The sequence below is a fragment of the Sorex araneus genome, chromosome 5 (assembly GCF_027595985.1).
Source record: "Sorex araneus isolate mSorAra2 chromosome 5, mSorAra2.pri, whole genome shotgun sequence".
NCBI lineage: Eukaryota > Metazoa > Chordata > Mammalia > Eulipotyphla > Soricidae > Sorex > Sorex araneus.
In genome coordinates, this window is record NC_073306.1 from 92,223,782 (window position 1) to 92,242,951 (window position 19,170).

The following is a 19,170-nucleotide window of genomic DNA, read 5'->3' on the forward strand; positions in this document are numbered from 1 at the left end:
TTCCAGAAGGCTGAATCTAAATGCTTAACATGGGAGTCTCATGGTGGACAGTTCCACAATGAAATTGACGACATCATATTCAATTGAAGGTTTTGCCTGACCGATGTAGCTGTTGTCCCAAAATTCCAAACGAGATCGGGCCACCATCTCCTTCATGCAATATTCTACTTCACAGAGCGGGGAGAAAAGTTTGCAAAATTTAAGTCTAAGAAGGCAACTCCCAGAATGACCACCAACTGGGAGCTCTTTGGCACTATTGCAGCAACGTGAGAAGATGCCGTCCTTGACAATATTGACGAGTAACATGATCGACTGGTGCAGCACCTCCATGTCTGTGCGAAGAATGCTGAGAGTGAGAAAGCTACAAACAGAAGCCTGTCTTCGGAAACTCTCGAGATCATTCGTCAACGTGGTTTGGCGAAAGCCTCAGGCAACCACAAGCTAACGTCCGAGCTCACAAGGCTGTGCAGAGATGCGATAAAGGAAAACCTCAAAGAGAGAGCAGCAGTGTTGGCCAGTGCAGCAGAAGCTGGGAAAAGTATTCGCAACGCTCGCCTGTCCTTCGCCAACTACAAGACCAAGATGATTGCCCTCCGACATCCCGATGGATCTATCACATCTTCCAGAAAGGCAATGGAGAGGATTATTCATGACTTCTACTCAGATCTCTTTGACAGCCATGTCCACCTGCCCACATACCAAATTCCATTCCACAGGATGGATATGTCGTTCCCAACGTTCTCCCTTCTGAAATCCGACACACCATTTCGTTGGTAAAGACGCGTACAGCACCTGGTCTGGACAAGGTCAGACCCAAATACCTGAAGAATCTGCCTCCAGTACTCATCAATACACTGGCTCGACTCTTCACACACTACCTGTCTGAATGCAAGGTTCCGTCTCAGTGGAAAACCAGTAGGACTGTTCTGTTGTACAAGAAGGGAGATATCCACGACATTGGCAACTATCGCCCAATCTGCCTGCTGTCTGTCATCTACAAGTTGTTCACTCTCCAGGTGTGACTAAAGAAAAAAAAAATCCTGATTTACTAAGTTGTTCATAATAAAGTTGTTCGGCATTAAATATTCCAACACCAATCCCACCACCAGTGTGATCTTCCCTCAGTTTGTCCCCAGTTTCCCCACCCACCAACCCAACCTGCCCATTTGCAGGGGCAAAAATCGTTATTTCCTATTGCTTATTACAACACAAAGATGAATAGAATGATGAAATGTTAGATCAGTAAGTCAGTCTGTGCTATTATATCCGACATCAGTGTTTCTGAGTCACTGTCTGAGGCTCTCCTGTTGAGCTTCTGTGTTACTGTTTAGGCTCCCTGAGCTTCTAGCTTCTCTGCAACTTTCTCATCAGGTTTGCTATCGTCCTACTGGGCTGACAGTACTATGAAAATTTGAGAAGTCACCCAGCCATATACAAGCTATGGATCTGGGACAATTTGGTGGCCTGGAGGCTGTTTGATGAATTTCAATGTGGATCTGGGTCATTTCTAAGTTGGAGTGTGTCTGCTGAGCCTTCGGGCAGAATGGGGAATCTGTCTGCCCCATTCTAAAAAGGTCCCGGAGTTCTCAGCCCAGAGCAGTCTACCTGGGAAGACTTATTCAGGGATATCATACCTTCCTGGAGCTGTGACCTTGGGCTAAATGAGGGTAGAATAAAGGCAGAGAACATTAAAAACTATATGAATTTCAATAAGGTGCTTGGCTTGCATGCAGACAATCCAGGTCCAACTCAGCACCCCATATGACCCCTGAGCCAACTAGATATGATTCCTGGGCATTGAGCCAGAACCTGGGCATTAGCCCTGGGTATGCGCCCCCTCCCAATGTTATGAGTTTCCCGTGGTAACTCTTGTTTAACAAGTGTCTAAATTCGAATCTACTCTACTACAGCTGAAACTGGAAACTGTAAGTAATGCATTAGTGGGGGGGTAGAACTTCAAAAAACAATAGATATTCTCAATGAGAAGATTCTGGTTGTATGGTGTGTGAGTTCACAAAATAAGTGACCGGTGGTTGTGACATGGTCTCTCTTTTCCACCACGTGTGTTCAGTGGCCATGAGCAGCTTCCTACCCCGGCCTACAGCCGCCACCAACAGACCTATGAAGGAGGGAACAGGACGGCCAGGCTGGCTGGTGATCAGTTGCCGTTATTCCATTCTCCCCATGCGACTGTTCCAGTCTCACTAAGGGCCCCATTCCAGCCTCACCCTGCCCCTCATTCTCATGTCCTCCTGTCCCCCATGCTAGTCTCTTCATGCTCTGTCTTGCACCCTTGGTCTAGTGCCCAACCTCCAAGCACTCAGGGTAGCAACTACACCCAGGTGAGGTAGCACAATCAACATATAAAAGCCCTTCCTTCCAGGGAAATTCTTCTAAGACAAAGATCTCCTGCAGCCAGGCCCAACAACCATCTTATATTTGCTTACTTCTATGTAATCTTTCTAATCATTTTGTATGGACACAGTAAGAGATATATTAAGCATATAGGGTGACTCTCCTGGGGACATCTCGCTATAGATCTCAGACTACAGTGCTCAGGTCAGATTAGTCTTTCCTAGCCCTAGCAGGGTCCTAATCCAGTTGTTACTCTTTTGATCATTACAGAATTTTCCATGACCAGGCTCTTAACTTATAGTTAAGCATTATGGCGCTTGGCTTGGCCTACTTTGATGCGAGGGAGCTCATAGCTTGCCCTGGGTCCACCCAGTCCACCAGGACTCTGCTTTTGAGATGCTAGGAACTAAGGGCAACTGAGGCTTAAGTTGAGAAAACAGATGCCCAGGAGTGAATATTATTCGGAGTCAATTAGCTCCCAAGTTACAAAAACATAGCATTAACTGTCTTCCTGTGTCTGTACATTGCTCTGAAGTAAACTATGCAAAAGACATAAGGAGAAGAGAAAAGCAATATTTCACTTACAAATATAAATCGAGTCCTTACAAAGATCTGATCTTACAAGTCAACAGTCTGATTTGGGGATAAAGGTGATTTATCAGTTGGGGAAGCAGAGCACAGAGAAGAGGTTAAAGATAAACACAGAGGGGCTGGAGAGATAGCACAGTGGGTAGGGCATTTGCCTTGCACACGGCCAACCCAGGTTCAATTCCTAGCATCCCATATGGTCCCCCGAGCACTACCAGGAGTAATTCCTGAGTGCATGAGCCAAGAGTAACCCCTGTACATCGCTGTGTGTGACCCAAAATGAAAAAAATAAATAAATACAGAGGAATGGGAGTGCCTCAAGAGAACTGTGAATGGTGTAACCCAATAAACCTAAGCTCCCTGAGACCAGGGAGAAACAACAAACCAATGTCATCCTACACTATGGCAATTGACTAATAGGTGTAAATGTATATGTTTTGGGCTAATGAAAATGTCACAGTCTAGTCATCCATACTCCTCCCCTTGAAGGTCATTTACTTTAGTTTTCATTTGCTTATTATTTATTTTGTCTTTCACCATAAACAATTTATAATACAGGTTGGTGAATATACCCTATAGTCTGAGATATATATAAACATATATATATATATATATACATATGTATATACTTTGGGGGGGTGTTTTAGACCACAACCAAGCAGTGCTTGGAGCTTACTCCTGGCTCTGTGCTCAGGGATCCCTCCTGGTAAACTCAGGATACCATATGGGGTTCTGGGATCGAAACCCAGGTCAGTTTCATGCAAGTCAAGCACCCTACCTACTGTACTTTCTAGCCTGATAATTTTATTTTTATTGTGTAGAGTCTCAGGCAAGGAATAACTAGGTCAAAATAGAGATGTTTGTTGGGGCTGGACTGAGCTATCAGGGCGAGCCCATGTAGACTGTACCGTACTATGGACATAGGGACCCATGAAAATGGGTGAGATTTCTCATGTGTTCTGACTGGTTTGGATGAAGCTAAACATTTTCCCCTTTCAAGCTGCCTTCAGAAAATAATTTCAGTATATTGTAAGGGGTAGTTTTCCTTTTCTCACAGAAGCCTAGCTGGTCTTTGACATGCAGATCTCAGGTGCTAGCCAGGCCTGATCTTTGACATTGTAGATTCTCTGGCCCAGCCTAATGTGTGGGATATAGATTTCAGGTGCCAGCCCAGCTTTGTTTTTGGGATGTAAATCCAAGTGCTTATCACCCAAGAAAGGTTTAGGGTTTGGTTTTGTATCTTCTTTCTAGAGGCCAAAATTACTGGCCTGCAGATGCAAGGGAACAATGCATGTTCTACTGCCTCAATGTTCTTCCTGTAACTTCTTTTGATGCCTTTGGTGATGTCCCTGTGTTTCACCCTTTAGAGGTACCATGATCAATAAAAGGAGATTACGGGTCTCTCTACCTTTGTCACAGAGTCAGAGAGAACCTGGACCCTCTATGACATACATTTCTTTTGTATTCCTTGTCTCAGTGCCTCCGACTGAAGAACGTTCACGCAACAGATGTCTTTTTATTTCAACCTTACTAGATGATGTTACACTGCTTTTAAAAAGGCTCTGCTGTCCAAGACAAAAGTTTGTTTTCTGCATTTCCAACAGCTAGAGGAGTCTTGGAAAATGTTGACCATCTTGATTAAAACAATAAATAAATAAGGAAGTATCTCACTGCTACTTCAATTTATATTTCCATAAATAGAGTTGGAAATCATGTTTTTAAATCACTTAGATTCACTTTTCTGTGAACTGCCTCTTTGCTTCCTTTAGAAATTCCTGGGATCAGTCAGTAATACAGACTTGCCTTGCATATAGCTGACAGGCTTGATCACTGACAGCCTGTATGGTTCCCCAAGCCTTGCCAGGAATGAGCCAGGAATAAGCCCTCAGCAAACTGTGTATGGCCCCCTTCCCTCAACAAAACAAAGTGAACCAAATCTAGAAATTTGTATTCTTTCTGCAATTCACTGCTTTAATTAATTTTTGCAAATAGTTTAACAACTTCCACTCCTATCTCATGGGGAAAAAATTGCAAAATGTGGGACCCAGAGACACTACATTGGTGGACTCTGATTCTATCCCCAACACTGTATGGTCCCCCAAGTACAGATCTGAGAGTCAATCCCAAACACCCCTGAGAGTGGCCCTAAACAAACAAAAACAATGAAAGCAAAATGTTACAGTGGCTCAGTAAAGTAGGGAGCAAGGAGGTGAACTGGAGAAGAGTGTTTCTACCAAGTACCCAGTGCTTGGGGAGGTGCCTGGCCCAAGTCAGTGAGTCCCAGCTTCAGTGCAGGCATTGTGGGTCTGTTGCCTTTTCCTCACAGAAAGGAATTTCAGGAGGAGGTGAATTGTGAAGCAAAAAAGTTTTAATTGAAACATATCTAGAAAGATATGAGGGGTGAGAGAGGAGGAAGCGTGTGTTCAAGAGAGAACACCAGCTTCTCCAGAACAGGCAGCAACAGGGACAAGGAAGTGAGACTCGTGTCCAGGGGAGAGCAAGACAGCCAGCCCCAAACGGCCACAAACGAGCTTTTATATGATGATTCCAAACGGGTTTCTCTGGAGTTTTGCATATAAGGAAGCTAAGCTGGGCATCGTCACAGGAAAACCTCAGACTGTTAATGGTCTCATGGTCTTAGCTCACAGTTAATGGTCTCTTCATAACATTAGATTCTTCTGTAGCTTCTCCAAGGGATAAGCCCTTGTCTGGGTAGGAACTTGGACTCCTCCTGGTGCAGTTTCTCCGCTCCAGAGAGCTCTGGATTTTATTTCAGAATAATGTGACCTGTGATATGGTCTTCGTGTCCCTGGGTCACTTCAGGGCTAGAAATCTCTTCATGAGTTTTATTTTTCCCAAAAGTGCATTACCAGGATCCCCTACTCATCTGCCTACAACCAAATCAAACCAAACAAAACCCCTAAATTATGTTTTGATCTAGATGATGTTTTTCATCTGTTATAGTTGATCTGTTACAATCATAAACCATGTAACTTAAACAGAGGGTATCAAGCTGCAAGAGGCTGTCCAAAATGTTCTGCAGGGAGAAATTAGAACCGAAAGCAAGGGATGAAGTCAGGACCTGGGGCACTTGAGAGCTTAGAAGTGACGTCACCCTATGGGGGTCAAACTTGGTGGTGACAAGACGGATGAGCCCCAGTGCTGCTGTTGAGAGCCCCCTGCAGCGCTTCTCTCTGCCCCAGGTTGGTCAGGGAACAACCACCCCATCAGCCAGAGCCCTGCGGTGTCCTCACTAGACTGCATGACCAGCAAGCGGGCGAACCAGGACTAGGACCCAGACCAGACCTGTCCAACGACTAGCCCCTAGCAACCCCATGATGGGTTTGAGAAGCATCGTCCAGGAGCAAACAGGCTGACAAAAATGGCCAGGAAGCTTGTGGCCAGAACAGGGTTGTTAGAGGCAAAAGCAAGAAGCTGGGAAGCCCTTGGGTGGCTGGGACAGCCCTCTGGGGTCAGCTCAGAGCTGGGGCACAGGGGCCTGGCAGGGGGCCCCGGTGTCAGCACCAGCCCAAGCATAACTCATGCAGCTGATGTCATGCCCAACTTCTGCAGGAATGTCAGTGAGTGCAAGAACGCGCCTATTTGAGAAGCTATTATTGGTTCAGTCCCTGTCTGGGACAGGAAAACCCAGGCCCAGATACAGTAGTTTAGGAGTAGGGGGTCTCCATGTGGTGTAGAATAACATAGCCTCAGATAGTTTAGGTTTATTGGGTTACTCTCATCACAGTGCTCCCATTCCTCTGTGTTTATTTGTAACTTATTTCTTTGTGTTCTGTTGACTTGTAAATATTGTTTTTCTCTTCTCCTTGAGTCATTTGCATAGTTTATTCAGAGCCATGTCCTTTTGTATGGGCACAGGAAGACTGTAGCAAATGCTATGCTTTTGTAACCTGGGAGTCATTTGATTCTACATGATAGTTTCCTCCTGGGCATCTGTTTTCTCTACCTAAACCTCAGATGCCCTTATTTCCTAGCACCCCCAAAATCCGGGTCCCGATGAGGGACGGGATGGACCCAGGGCAAGCGGTGAGTTATGTACTAACCTGGCATCGAGATGGGCCTGGCCAAAGTGCCTAATGCTTAACTATAAGTTAAGAGCTTGGTCATGGACAAATGCTGTCATGATCCAAAAAGTAATAACTAGATTCGGACCCTGCTAGGATTAGGAATGATTAATCTGGCCTGAGTGCTATAGTCTGAGTCTGTGGCAAGACATTGCCAGGAGAGCTGCCTTGCAAGCCTCAAACTATCTCTTGCTATGTCCATGCAAAAATAACTAGTATTGAGATGTGAATAAGTTCTTGGCCTAGGGAAAGGAGAAAAATCTTAAGAGGTATTTTGCCTGCTAGAAGTCAGGAAGGGCTTTGGAATACCCCTAAGTTGTGTTCCCTTTGATGACCCTCAGGAAGAGCTTTCTTATGTTGATTTTGCTACCTGGCTGTGTGTAGCCTAGGGGCAAGGGGGAGAGAGAAAAAGAGGGGAGAGAGATGAGAGGGGGCAGAGAGAGGATGGAGCTGGGAGTGCGGCAGATGAGAAAGATGGAAGATTGAATAAATGGTAACTAATCAGCAACCAGCTTGGTCCTTGTTCTTCCTTCGCCTGTCCTTGGCCAACAGCTGTCCCGATCCAGCCCATACACAGCGGTTCCAGAGCACTGAACACGGGCGGTGAGACAGAACCGCCTGGAGAGCCTGCGAGTGCACACGCCCTTGGACGTGCATAGTTTTTTAAAATGCGCTCTTGGGGTAAGGTTTTAGAAGGTCACCAAAGGTCTCTGGACCTGCTTCCAAGTCAAATGCTCACCACACCCCTTGTCACTGTGGGTGAGTGATCTTATGGGTGAGATGGTGATGTTCTGTCTTGTAATTTTCCAAATAAAAGGGGTGCAATGGACCCACATGGGACTCAAATATTTGGTAGCTGAGAGCTGCCTCCCCAGGTCCATGGCAAAGCGTTCAACAGCAAAGGACGGCAATGGATAGAGGAACAGGAACCGGGCTGGCCAACAGTCGGTTTACTTCTCCTTCCTGGCATAGTCCGATTTCTCCCTTACGGTGCAGTCATAGTCATAGTTTTGGCCGTAATCCCAGTCATCAGAGTTCCATCACCCCTGTCTGAGTCTTCTCTTTTGTTATAGCTCTTCCTCATCTTGAGGTGGTCTCATACTCCCCTGCTTGCAGTTATCATCGTCATCTTGCTCTAGCCCCAGTTCTCAGTTCTCCTCTAGTTTTTACGTGCCATCGTCGACCTTCTCATTGTCCCAGCGTCTCATCTTCAGCATCTTCAATATCTCACCCTCAGCATCTACTGCCCAACACCTTGAACCTCTTGTCCTCAGCATCTAGTCTCCAACATCTCATCCCCCAACATCTTGTCCCCTCTTACCCCTTACAGCATAGTTATATAGAAATCACGAAGGGTGGGGATACAAAGGTGGGATTGGACATTATCATAACAACAAAGAGAGGTAAAGCCACTCTGACAGGGGATGAGGACAAAATCTCATCTGAGGGTTTAGCACTCCAGATTACTAGGTGATCCGCTCAAGGGGGGAATTTCATCTAGGGTGCTTTCTCTTTTCTTCAGCTAGTAATCTGTTTAAACAGTCATCACCACCACCATCATCATCATCATCATCATCATCATCATCATCATCATCATCATCATCATCATCCCGTTGATTGTCAAATTTCTCGCGCAGTCTCAGTAATGTCTCCATTCGTCCAAGCCCTGAGATTTTAGAAGCCTCTTTCTACTCGTCCTTCCAACGATGCCATACTGGAGGCTCTTACAGGGCCAGGGGAATGAAACCCAGCTCGTTACTGGTTTTGGCATATTAATACACCATGGGGACCTTGCGAGGCTCATCCATGTGGGCAGGAAACTTCCAGTAGTTTGCCAGGATCTCCTAGAGGAAGAAATAGGCTATAAGATTGCTTTTAAGTCTCTGGATGCTGGCCATTGACAGGATTACACGGTGCTGGTGGCAGTCCCTGGGAGTGACTACCTAGCTACTGGGAAATGGGAAATCGGGATGGAGGAGGCCCAGTCCTGATCCGAGCAGGCTTGGAGGTCTCAGCCCTGGGTCCCACACACTCGGGTTCCTCTGCTGGTTCCTTCATGTGTGAGGCTCATCTGAACGTGTGGAGAGGGGCCTGGAGTATGGCTGTGGCTAGGCTCCATAGGTCTTCGGCCGCCGGGAGCTCTGCTCGGGATGGGGAGGGAAGCTGGAGCCCATCCCCTCTGAGGAGGCCCTGGGGAAAACAGTCAGGCGTGCAGGCAAGAGACTCTCTGCGTCACTCTCTCCCGGGAGCTTGCTTTTAAGTCTCTGGATGCTGGCCATTGACAGGATTACATGGTGCTGGGGGCAGTCCCTGGGTGTGACCACTTAGCTACTGGGAAATGGGAAATCTGGATGGAGCAGGCCCAGCCCCGATCCGAGCAGCCTTGGAGGTCTCAGCCCCGGGTCCCAAACACCTGGGTTCCTCTGCCGTTTCCTTCATGCGTGAGGCTCGTCTGAACATTTCCACACGTTAACCATCATAGTAAATTTATTTCTTTACATTACTTTAAACATTCATAGTAAATTTGCTTCTTATAATATTTCTAGCAATGTCATTTTGTATGAACACAATAAGAGATATATTGAGCTTAAAGGTTGGCTCTGCCTGGGTCATCTCGCTATATACTCCAGACCACAGTCCTCAGGCCAGGTTAGTCTTCCCTAACCCCAGCAGAGTCCTTATTCAGTTAGTTCTTTTGGGTCATGACAGAGTTTGTCCATGACTGTGCTCTTAACTTATAGTTAAGTATTATGGCATTTAGCTTGGCCCATTTTGATGCCAAGGTAACTCACAGCTTGCCCTGGGTCCATCCAGTCCCTTGTCAGGACCCTGCTCTTGGAGTGCTAGGAACTAAGGGAAACTGAGGGCTTACATCAAGTAAATATAGATGCTCGGGGTAATTATTATTTTGGAGTCAATTAACTACCATGTTACATGGCATTGCATCAACTGTCTTCCTGTGTCTATACAAAAAGGTCATTGCTAAATAAGCCATGCAAATAACATAAAGGAAAGAGAAAAGCAATATAGGATTATTAGTGCCTGATGGAATCGGGTGTGCCTCAGTAGCACTGTTATGGGAGTGGCCAATAAGCCTTAAGCTCCCTGTGGGAGCATCAAAGACAACCCAGTGTTATCCAACATCCTAAATAGCCCTTCCCTGAGTGGGAGGGAGCAAAGCAAGTAGGGGAGATCTTTGGCCCCAGGGTGAGGCTGGTTTTATTCTTGCAGGAAAGAAGTCGTAAGGAGGAAATGTTGCTATTAAGTCCATCTAGATAGGACTAAAGGGATAAAACAGGGAGTAAGGGTCTGCCTTGGCGCTGCCAACTCCAGTTCCTGCTGGCACCACAGAGTCCCCAGGTGCTTCTGGGCAGGGGGATGGGGGCTTCCCTTCCCTTCCCTTCCCTTCTCCTTCCCTAAAAAAAAAAATAGACCCACCAAAAGCAAGTTGCCTGTTCCTTAACAAGAATCAGTATATCTTGCCTTGACTTCATTATGGACATCAGAAAATAAAGAACCAGTGGGCCAGGCACATGCCCTAAATCAGGAAAGAGGTAGAATACACATGTGCCTAACTGAAACTCAATCATGGCTCAAAAGTTATTTTTAAAAATTAATTTATTATTTTTTGTTTTCTCGGGATTACTCCTGCTCTGCACTCAGGAATTACCTCTGGTGGTGATCAAAGGGCCATTTGGGTGTCAGAAATTGAGCTACATTGGATGGGAAAACCATATTGGATGGAAATGAAACTATATGTGATGTCAGTGGGCCCCACAGGTGGTTCATGTGAAGTGGGGAGGAGAAAGACGGTCACTTCCTCTCGAACCGCTTCTGCCACCTGGGACCCAGGGTTACTGGGTACTTGTCTCGCCTTGCAGAAAGAAGTTTCAGGAATAGACAAACAGTAAAATTACAGTTTTTATTTGGAGATTTTGAAGGGAAAGTGGAAGAGAAAGTGGGAGAGGGTGGAGAGTAACATGCTCAAGAGAGAATCCAAGCTTCTCCAAGGGTGGAGAGAGCCCCTACATACACCCCAACAATAGCCAAAATCTGGAAACAACCCAAGTGCCCTAGAACAGATGACTGGTTGAAGAAACTTTAGTACATCTACAATGGAATACTAGGCAGCTGTTAGGAAAGATGAAGTCATGAAATTTGCTTATAAATGGATAGACATGGAGAGTATAATGCTAAGTGAAATGAGTCAGAAAGAGAGGGACAGATATAAGAAGGACTGCATTCATTTGTGGAGTATAGAATAACATCACATGAGGCTGACACCCAAGGACAGTAGATACAAGGGCCAGGAGGATTGCCCCATAGCTAGAAGTCTGCTTCATGAGCAGAGGGGAGACGGCAGATGGAATAGAGAAGGGATTACTAAGAAAATGATGGCTGGAGGAATTAGTCGGTATGGGAGATGTGTGCCGAAAGTAAATAATGGACCAAACATGATGACCTCTCAGTGTCTGTGTTGCGAGCCATAGCGCCCACAAGTAGAGAGAGAGAGAGAGTATGGGGAATATTGTCTGCCATGGAGGCAGGAGGAGGGTGGGAAAGGGGTGTATATTGGGGATATTGGTGGTGAGGAATGTGCACTGGTGGAGGGATGGGTGTTTGATCATTGTGTGATTGTAACCCATACATGAAAGCTTGTAATTATCTCACAGTGATTCAATAAAATAATAACAATAATAAAGACAGGAAAGCATGAAAGTACACATCTCAAGAGGGGAGATGCGGGTGACACATGTGCTCGGGCCCCACATGTGCTTGGCCACACGGACACAAGCAGCACATGGACTCAGGCAGCATATGTGCGTGCTTCCTTTGTTGAAGGTGGCTTTTATAGGGTTTCTCTAAGCTGCCCCCATGTGGGGTTTCTGTAGTTGTGCTACAAACTGTCCTCTGGTTGTTCATCCATTTGCTCGATTGGGCATCAGTAATGTCTCCATTGTGAGACTTGTTACTGTTTTTGGCATATCAAATATGCTTGCCAGGCTCTGCCATGTGGGCGGGATACTCTCAGTAGCTTGATGAGCTCTCCGAGAGGGACAGAGGAATCAAACCCGGGTTGGCCACGTGCAAGGCAAATGCCCTACCCGCTGTGCTATCACTTAAATGTGGGATTTCTAACTAGGTAAAAGTCCACTGTTAGGAAAGCTTGTAACTATCTCACAGTGATTCAATAAAATTTTTTTAAAAAGTCCACTATTAAGGAAGTTACCAAAGGAATTGGGAGTGGCGATGGTCTTCTTTGAAATTCCTTTCCTGGCCTTTTGTTTCTGCAGGAGCTTCTCTGGGTCTGTTGCCATAGATGGGTGAGGGTCTTGTCAGGCTATAGTTCCTGTTTTTTCCTGTTTTCTGCAAGGTCATCTTTTGCCATTGCTTTGGGAAAGGGCCTTCCCTATCCTGTCTACATCACCTGGGATGCCAGGAATTGAACCCGTATTGGCCTTGTGTAAGGCAAACACCCTACCCACTGTACTATCTTTCTGGCTCTTCAAAAGTTGTTTTCTATTCAAGTTACTAGCTTTCCACTCTCCCCTGGAGAGACTGAATTTGAGTCAGTCTCACTCCCTTTCTGAGCAGTAATGAGCAGCATGCTAGTTGCATGGCCTAGGTTTTGCTCTTTGGTCTCTTGGCAGGAGGGGAGCAACACCTCAGTTTCTGCATCTGCTAAGCTGGGAATAATGACACTGATTTCACTAGGCAAGGTGACTCTACGTGCCATCCTAGGTGTCTGGTTTATTGTGATGGCAATTCTGCTCCTGGGGCAGCAGATGCATTCCGTAAAGCTTTTCCAGGGCTCAGGAAGCACATGTCCAGGGAAAGGTGGGCACTGGGAGGTCACAGGGAAGGTGGGAGCCGTGCCAGGGGGACCCTCGCCTGTCCCAGGGGGCAGCACTGAGCTGTTGCCATGGAGCTGTGTGAGAACTCAAACCTGGTGTTAGTTTACCTTTCCAGAGCCATTGGGAGGCCTAACTTGTCGTTTTGTTTTCAATAAACACACACACACACACACACACACACACACACACACACACACAGAAACAACCAAACTATGCACACAAAGGAACACTGAACCAAGCGGCAACGAAACCTCCAGAGGACACCTCTCAGGAATCAGACTAGCCCCATGAAAGCAGGCACAGAGCAAGGGCTTCTTCCTTGCGAAGCAGCATTGAGAGGAACGTGCAGGGTGGAGCGTGGAGAGGAAAACCCAAGGACACCCACACCTGCCTTGGTAACCCCTGGGAGCGGCTCTCGGGGCGGCACTACCACAAACTTCCACTGGGTGTCGCTGTCGCACAGATGACGGCATAGCCGCCGGCTGCAGAGCTCAAAGCAGGGGTGGCGGCCGTTCTGTCTCCAGAGCCCAAAGCAGGGGCACTCCCGTCCCCAAGCAGAGAAAGGCCGGCTTGCAGTGGCTTCAGGAGCTTCTGTTCCGGACAGCACCGTGGTCCTGGGGTCAGTGGCTGTCAGGATCCTGGGGTCTCCTGCCTCCCTCCTGTGCGCAGCAGACAGAGCCTTTCCCCAGCAGCGTCAGGGAGCCGAGGTCTGCGAGGAGTTTGCCCCCTGGCTCTGCCACAGCAGGCCTGTGAACGAGGAGTTTGCCCCCTGGCTCTGCCACAGCAGGCCTGTGAACGAGGAGTTTGCCCCCTGGCTCTGCCACAGCAGGCCTGTGAAGGGCAGACCTCCGCGGGGGCCCAGCCAAGAGCTTCCTGTGGGAAGCTGAACCAAGGTGGGCTTGAGTTCTCCGGTCATTACAGCACATGCTGGGGAGCCCAGGCAGAACTTCCACCCTGGGGAGTCAGGGACTGTCCCGGGGGACCAGAGAAGGGGACTCTGCGGGCCAGGCGAGCCTCCAGGACCAAGATGCTCCTCTGTGCCCCGACTCCGTCACAGGCAGAGCGCCGTGGCCGGCCCAGGAAAACCAGCCCTGCAGGAGCAGGGACTTCTCGGTCCGTGGGACAGCACCTGGGGCTGAAGGGGTCTACCTTCACCTCAGCACCACGCACATACACCACGTCAGCACCACACACAGCTCTGTTGGGGCGCGCCCTGAGCACAGAGTCAGGAGGAAGTCCTGAGCCACCAATCAGAAACACACAATGCCTCAGTGGGTCCTCGGGGAGCTGTGGCGGGTGGGGGGGTCTGTGTGGGGGCGTGGGTCTGTGTGAGGAGTCTATATGGTGTGTGTCTGTGTGGGGTGTCTATACCTCTCTGTGTGAGCTCTTTGTGTGCGGTGCGTGTGTGGTGTTTGTGTCTGTGTGGGGGGTGTGTGTGTGGTGTCTGTGTGGAGTGTGTGTGTGTGTGTGTGGTGTCTGTGTGAGGTGTGTGTCTGTCTGGATGGGAGTGGAGTGTGTGTGTGTGTGTGTGTGTATCTGTGTGAGGTATGTGATTATGTGGGGTGTGTGTGTGTGTGTGTGTGTGTGAGGTGTGTGTGGTGTGTGTCTGTGTTGAGTATAGTCACTCAGGCCTGTACTTACACTCCTCCTCTCCCATCTGGAGACCCCTTCAGTGTTCCTGCAGCTTTCAGGACACACCTGGTTCCTCCCAGACCCCAGCGGGGGCGGGGGGCGTGTGCTCTTGATCTTCTGGAAATTTCCACCACAGACCTGCGTCTCCTGAAGCTGATCCTGGAAGAAAGGACCCATCACTTAGTGCTCCTTAGGGCTCTAGGTTTTTCAAATTGGCTACAGAAAATGTACACATGGGCAGCAAAGCAAAGGTACAGAGGAACTTCACATGAAAATCCAGCATGAGCAGCTTGGGACACGAAGATTTTATTTTGCTTTTCATTTTTCCTTTGGTTTTTCCTTTTGTTTTGTTAGGGGGCCATATCGGTGGTGCTTAGGGTTACCCCCGGCTCTGTGCTTAGAGATCATTCCTGGTAGTGCTCAGAGGACCATATGGGGTGCTGGGGATCAAACCTGGGTTGACTGCGTGCAAGACAAGTACCCTCCCTGCTGTGCTATCTCTTGTCTGGGACACGGAGATTTAACTGAGCACATACTGTGTGCCCCCATGCAGAGGGCTCAGAGTAAAGAAAATGAAGTGGTGGTCATCAGCCAGCTCTCGTAGAGGACATGGTCGGCAGAGCTGAGTGAAGGGCCAGAAGAGATGGAACACACCCCACTCTCGACAGGTGATGAGGGCAAGAGGACTCAAGGACTGGGGGAGGGGAGGGCAGGGTGGGCTAGCATGACTGCAGCCAAGTGAGCGGGGGTCAGAGGGGGTTGCTGGCCTGGTGAGGACCTGTGATGTGGGTGGAGCTCACAGTCCTGCTGGCCTTTGCTCTGCCACTGAGGGGCACACCCAGAGGAGGAAAGACTCTCCCTGGCGCTGCAGACGTGCCACATCTTGCAGGGCAGTGACAGCCTGTACTGAGACCAGCGTCCCAGAGCAGGAAGCATTTTCACCTTTCAGATGAAGAACTCCTGTGTCTGTCGCCAGTAAGCTGAGCTTCGGGTGGGGCCCGGCAAGCCTCCAGGGCATTGTTCAAAGGGCCTCCTCTCCCGCCCCTTTCCTGGGGAGCCGGCCTCTGCCCCCAGGAGTGCAGGGCCGAGTCTGGCCATGGAGATGCATCTTGCCCCCTCCTGCACCAGCTTCTCCGTGCTTTTCCTTCACGATGGTCACTGTGAGGGCATACTCTGGGGGGGTGGCCGAGTAGTATGTGGAGGCGTGGAAGAGCTGCTAGGTGGAGGGCGTCATGAAGCCCCCCTGCCCTCCCCCGCCCCGGGGTCTCTGAGCTCCCATGCTGGAATCTGGGGTCACGGTTTCAGCAGCACTGGACTGGCAGAACTCTCCAGCAGGCCAGGAGCCTGCTTGTTAGGACTTCCAGCTGCATCCTGTGGTGAGGGCCCCTCAGTCCCAGTCTCAGAGTGTCAGAGGGAGGCAGAGAGGTGCTTTCCATGGAGGAGGCCTGGGTTCATTTCTCTCATGCTACCATCCCCAGAGCACTGAGTCAGGAGTCACCCCTGAGCACTGCCAAGTATGACCCAAAACCTAGAAGAGAAAAAATATGTCCATATAAAAACATGACAGGTTTTAGAATTCAGGAAGCAGAGAGGCTGGGGGTTTTGGGGAGAGGGCTTGAGTGGCTGGGGGGTAGGAGCAGCTGGTTCACAAATGTCTGGGCCTGCGCTCAGCAGCATGCAAGGAAAAGGCCCTCTCCCTGCACCGTCTCAAGGAGTAATGAGATTCTGCAATGGATTCAGGCCCCCGCCGAGGCCGTGGCCAGCTGGTGCCAGCTGGCGGAGATGAGCCCATTAGGCTGGACACATGCCTGGCTCCCAGGCTTGAGCACCCCAATAAAAAGGATGAAATAAAACCTCTGCCCAAGGCGCTCAGAGCTGGCCGTGCGCTGTGCAGAGATGGCCTGAGTGACCATGGCAGGGATAGTATGGTCATGATTTTAGCTCTGCAGGCTCCCAGAGGGCCCTTGGAGGTGTGTGCTAAGGTGGGGACCCCGAGTGTGCGTGAAGAGTCGCACTGGGGGAGACTGACAAGTTACTGGATTGGGGAACCCTAGTTTGGTCTCTCTCCTTCTTCTCTTCCTTCCTCCCCCCTTCCCTCCCTCCCTCCTCCCTTCCTTCCATCCTTCCTTACTTCCTTTCTCTTACTGTTCTCTCTGTGTCTCTCTGTCTCTGTCTGTCTTCTCCTTCTGTCCTTCTTCCTTTGCCACATGCAGGAGTACTCAGGGGCGGTCCTTGGGTCAGTGCTCAGGGGACCCCCGCAGGGCCTTCTTACACCCTGGGCCATCTCCAGGACCTTGGGGCCTCTCCTGGCTTCTTCAGACCATTTTGCTGAGCTCCCCATGATCTCTCCCGAGCTGAGCTGTCAAACTGTGAGGCCACTTGGTAGCCTGAGAAATGCCAGCCTAGAACCAACACTGATCAAACATAGAACCGTATCCCAGTCCCTGGGGTCTCTGCGTGCAGGAAGGGCAGGCAGGGACGGTGGGAGTGGAGGAGATCTGAGATTTCCCAGCAGAGAGATGGGCTCGGCGGTTGGAGCTGGGGCTGGTGGAAAGGAAGGCCTGAGAGTGATAATTTTCCCTCAATTACTGGGAAGGGGAAAAAAAAATCAACAGAACCAGACCAAGAGCAGGCCACTAAAAAGATTTCTCTGAGTCATGCTTCTTTCCTGGAAGCTGTGGGCTGGATCCCGCCACAGCCGTCAATCTAATACGCAGCCCTTCACCTGCCCTTCATCTCAGCATTGGCTGACTTCCTGTTCCTTCCTGGCTTCCCCATAAGTGCTCAGCCGACCTGACGGTGGGTCAGGGGCTTCTGCAGCCCGTCCTGCCTGCCCAGCCCACGGCACCTCCTGTCCTGTCCTATCCTGGCCATCCCCTGCGCCCGGCTCTCATGCACCCTGCACAGGGTCTTCCTAGCAGAATGTGCTGCCCCTTCCCAGCTTCTCCCAGCTGGGCCCCTCAGAGAGCCCCCATCCTTCGTGGTGTGAGACCCCTGCCTCCTCAGGCCCACAGCGCCCCCTCTGCCACAGCCAGCAGTGCCCAGTGCTTCTCCACTGTGATGTGTCATCAGGACTCAGCACCCCCTTTCCAGAGCCCGGACCAGTCCTAGCGAGCCACCCAGCATCCCTGGCAGCCAGGAGGGGCCCCGGGCCCTCAGTGTCTCCCAGCAGCTGGGCCGGGCTGGAGGCCAGCGCGCCCAGCAGCTCCGCAGCAGCCTCGGAGGTCTGCCTGGCTCTCGTCTGCCCAGCCTTCGCCTTGAAGGACGCCCCTCTGAGGGGCCCGGCCGCTCTCCCTGGCGACTGCTGCCTCTGTCAGGGCAGCCACTGCAATCTCGCCGGGACCCACAGGGTTCTCAGTCTGTCCCCGCAGCCTGAAGCAAAACCGTGGTGACTAACCCCAAGATGGCAACCCCCACCCTGCCACCATCCAGGAAACGCCTGGGCTGGGCCACAGCTGGCCACAGGACTCAGGTTCAGGTACTTGCCGGCCTGTGACAAGGATTCTGAAAATGGATCTCACCTGCCTCTTCTCTCTCCTCTCACTCTACTCTCTCTCGACTACCTGTCTCTCCTCTCTCCCCCCTCCTTCACTCTCCCCCCCTCTCCTCTCTTTCCCATTTCTCCTCTCTTTTCTTTTCCTCTCTCTCCCCTTTCTCCCCTCTCTCCTCTGTCCACTCTCTCCTCTCTCTCCCCTCTCTGTTCTCTCTCCTCTCTGCCCTTTCTTCTCTCTCTCCACTCTTTCCTTTCTCCTCTCTTCTCTTCCCTCTCTCCTCTCTCCGTTCTTCTTTCTCTCCTCTCCCCTCTCTCCTCTCTTTCCCTCGCTTTCTCCTCTCTCTCTTCTCTCCTTCTCCTCTTTATTCTCTTTCTTTCTGTTCTCCTTTCTCTGTCCTCTCTCTCTCTCTCTCTCCCTCTCTCTCTCTCTCTCCTTTTCATCTTGTTTTTGGGCCACACCGCAGTGCTCAGGGGTTTCTCCTGGCTCTGTACTCAGGAATCACTTGTGCCAGTGCTTGGGGAGAGGGGAGGCATATGAGATGCCGGGACTCAAAGCGGGGTGGGCTGTATGCAAGGCAAGTGCCCACCCATTGTGCTACCGCTCTGGCATCTGCTTCTTGCTTCTTAATGTGTCTGCTGCCATTTTAGAATGAAAGGGTCAGGGATGTGCATCATGAGCACTGCCAGTTGTGATTCCTACAATAAACAGCAGTGAAAGTTGGCTGGTGAGATAGTGCAGGGGCTGAGCACTTGCCTTGCAATGTGTAGCCTGAGCATGGAGCCAGGCGTGGCTCCTGCGGGCCGGTGGGGTCTGGCACCCTATCCCTCATAAATTAAATGGTTTCCGGATCCCTTTTCTTAAAAAATAGAGCACTTGAAGGCTGCAAAGCCCTGTGTTCTCCTGCCACCCTCATTATCTGAGGGCACTTTGGGCAATGGAAGCTTCAAACTCTCCTTGCTCCCATGAGGGTGTTGAATGTTCCCAGATGCTCTCCAGAGCTGCTCAATCCCCTCTGCTCTGACCTTATTGGTCCTGCGGAGCTCAGCAGGCACAGGTCTGATTGGACGGGCGGGCCAGCCCTGAACACTGGTCCCCAGGTGGGCAGCGCGTCTGACCCAGGGCTGGGATGCAGGGCAAGCAGGTGACTACAGGCCTGAGGAC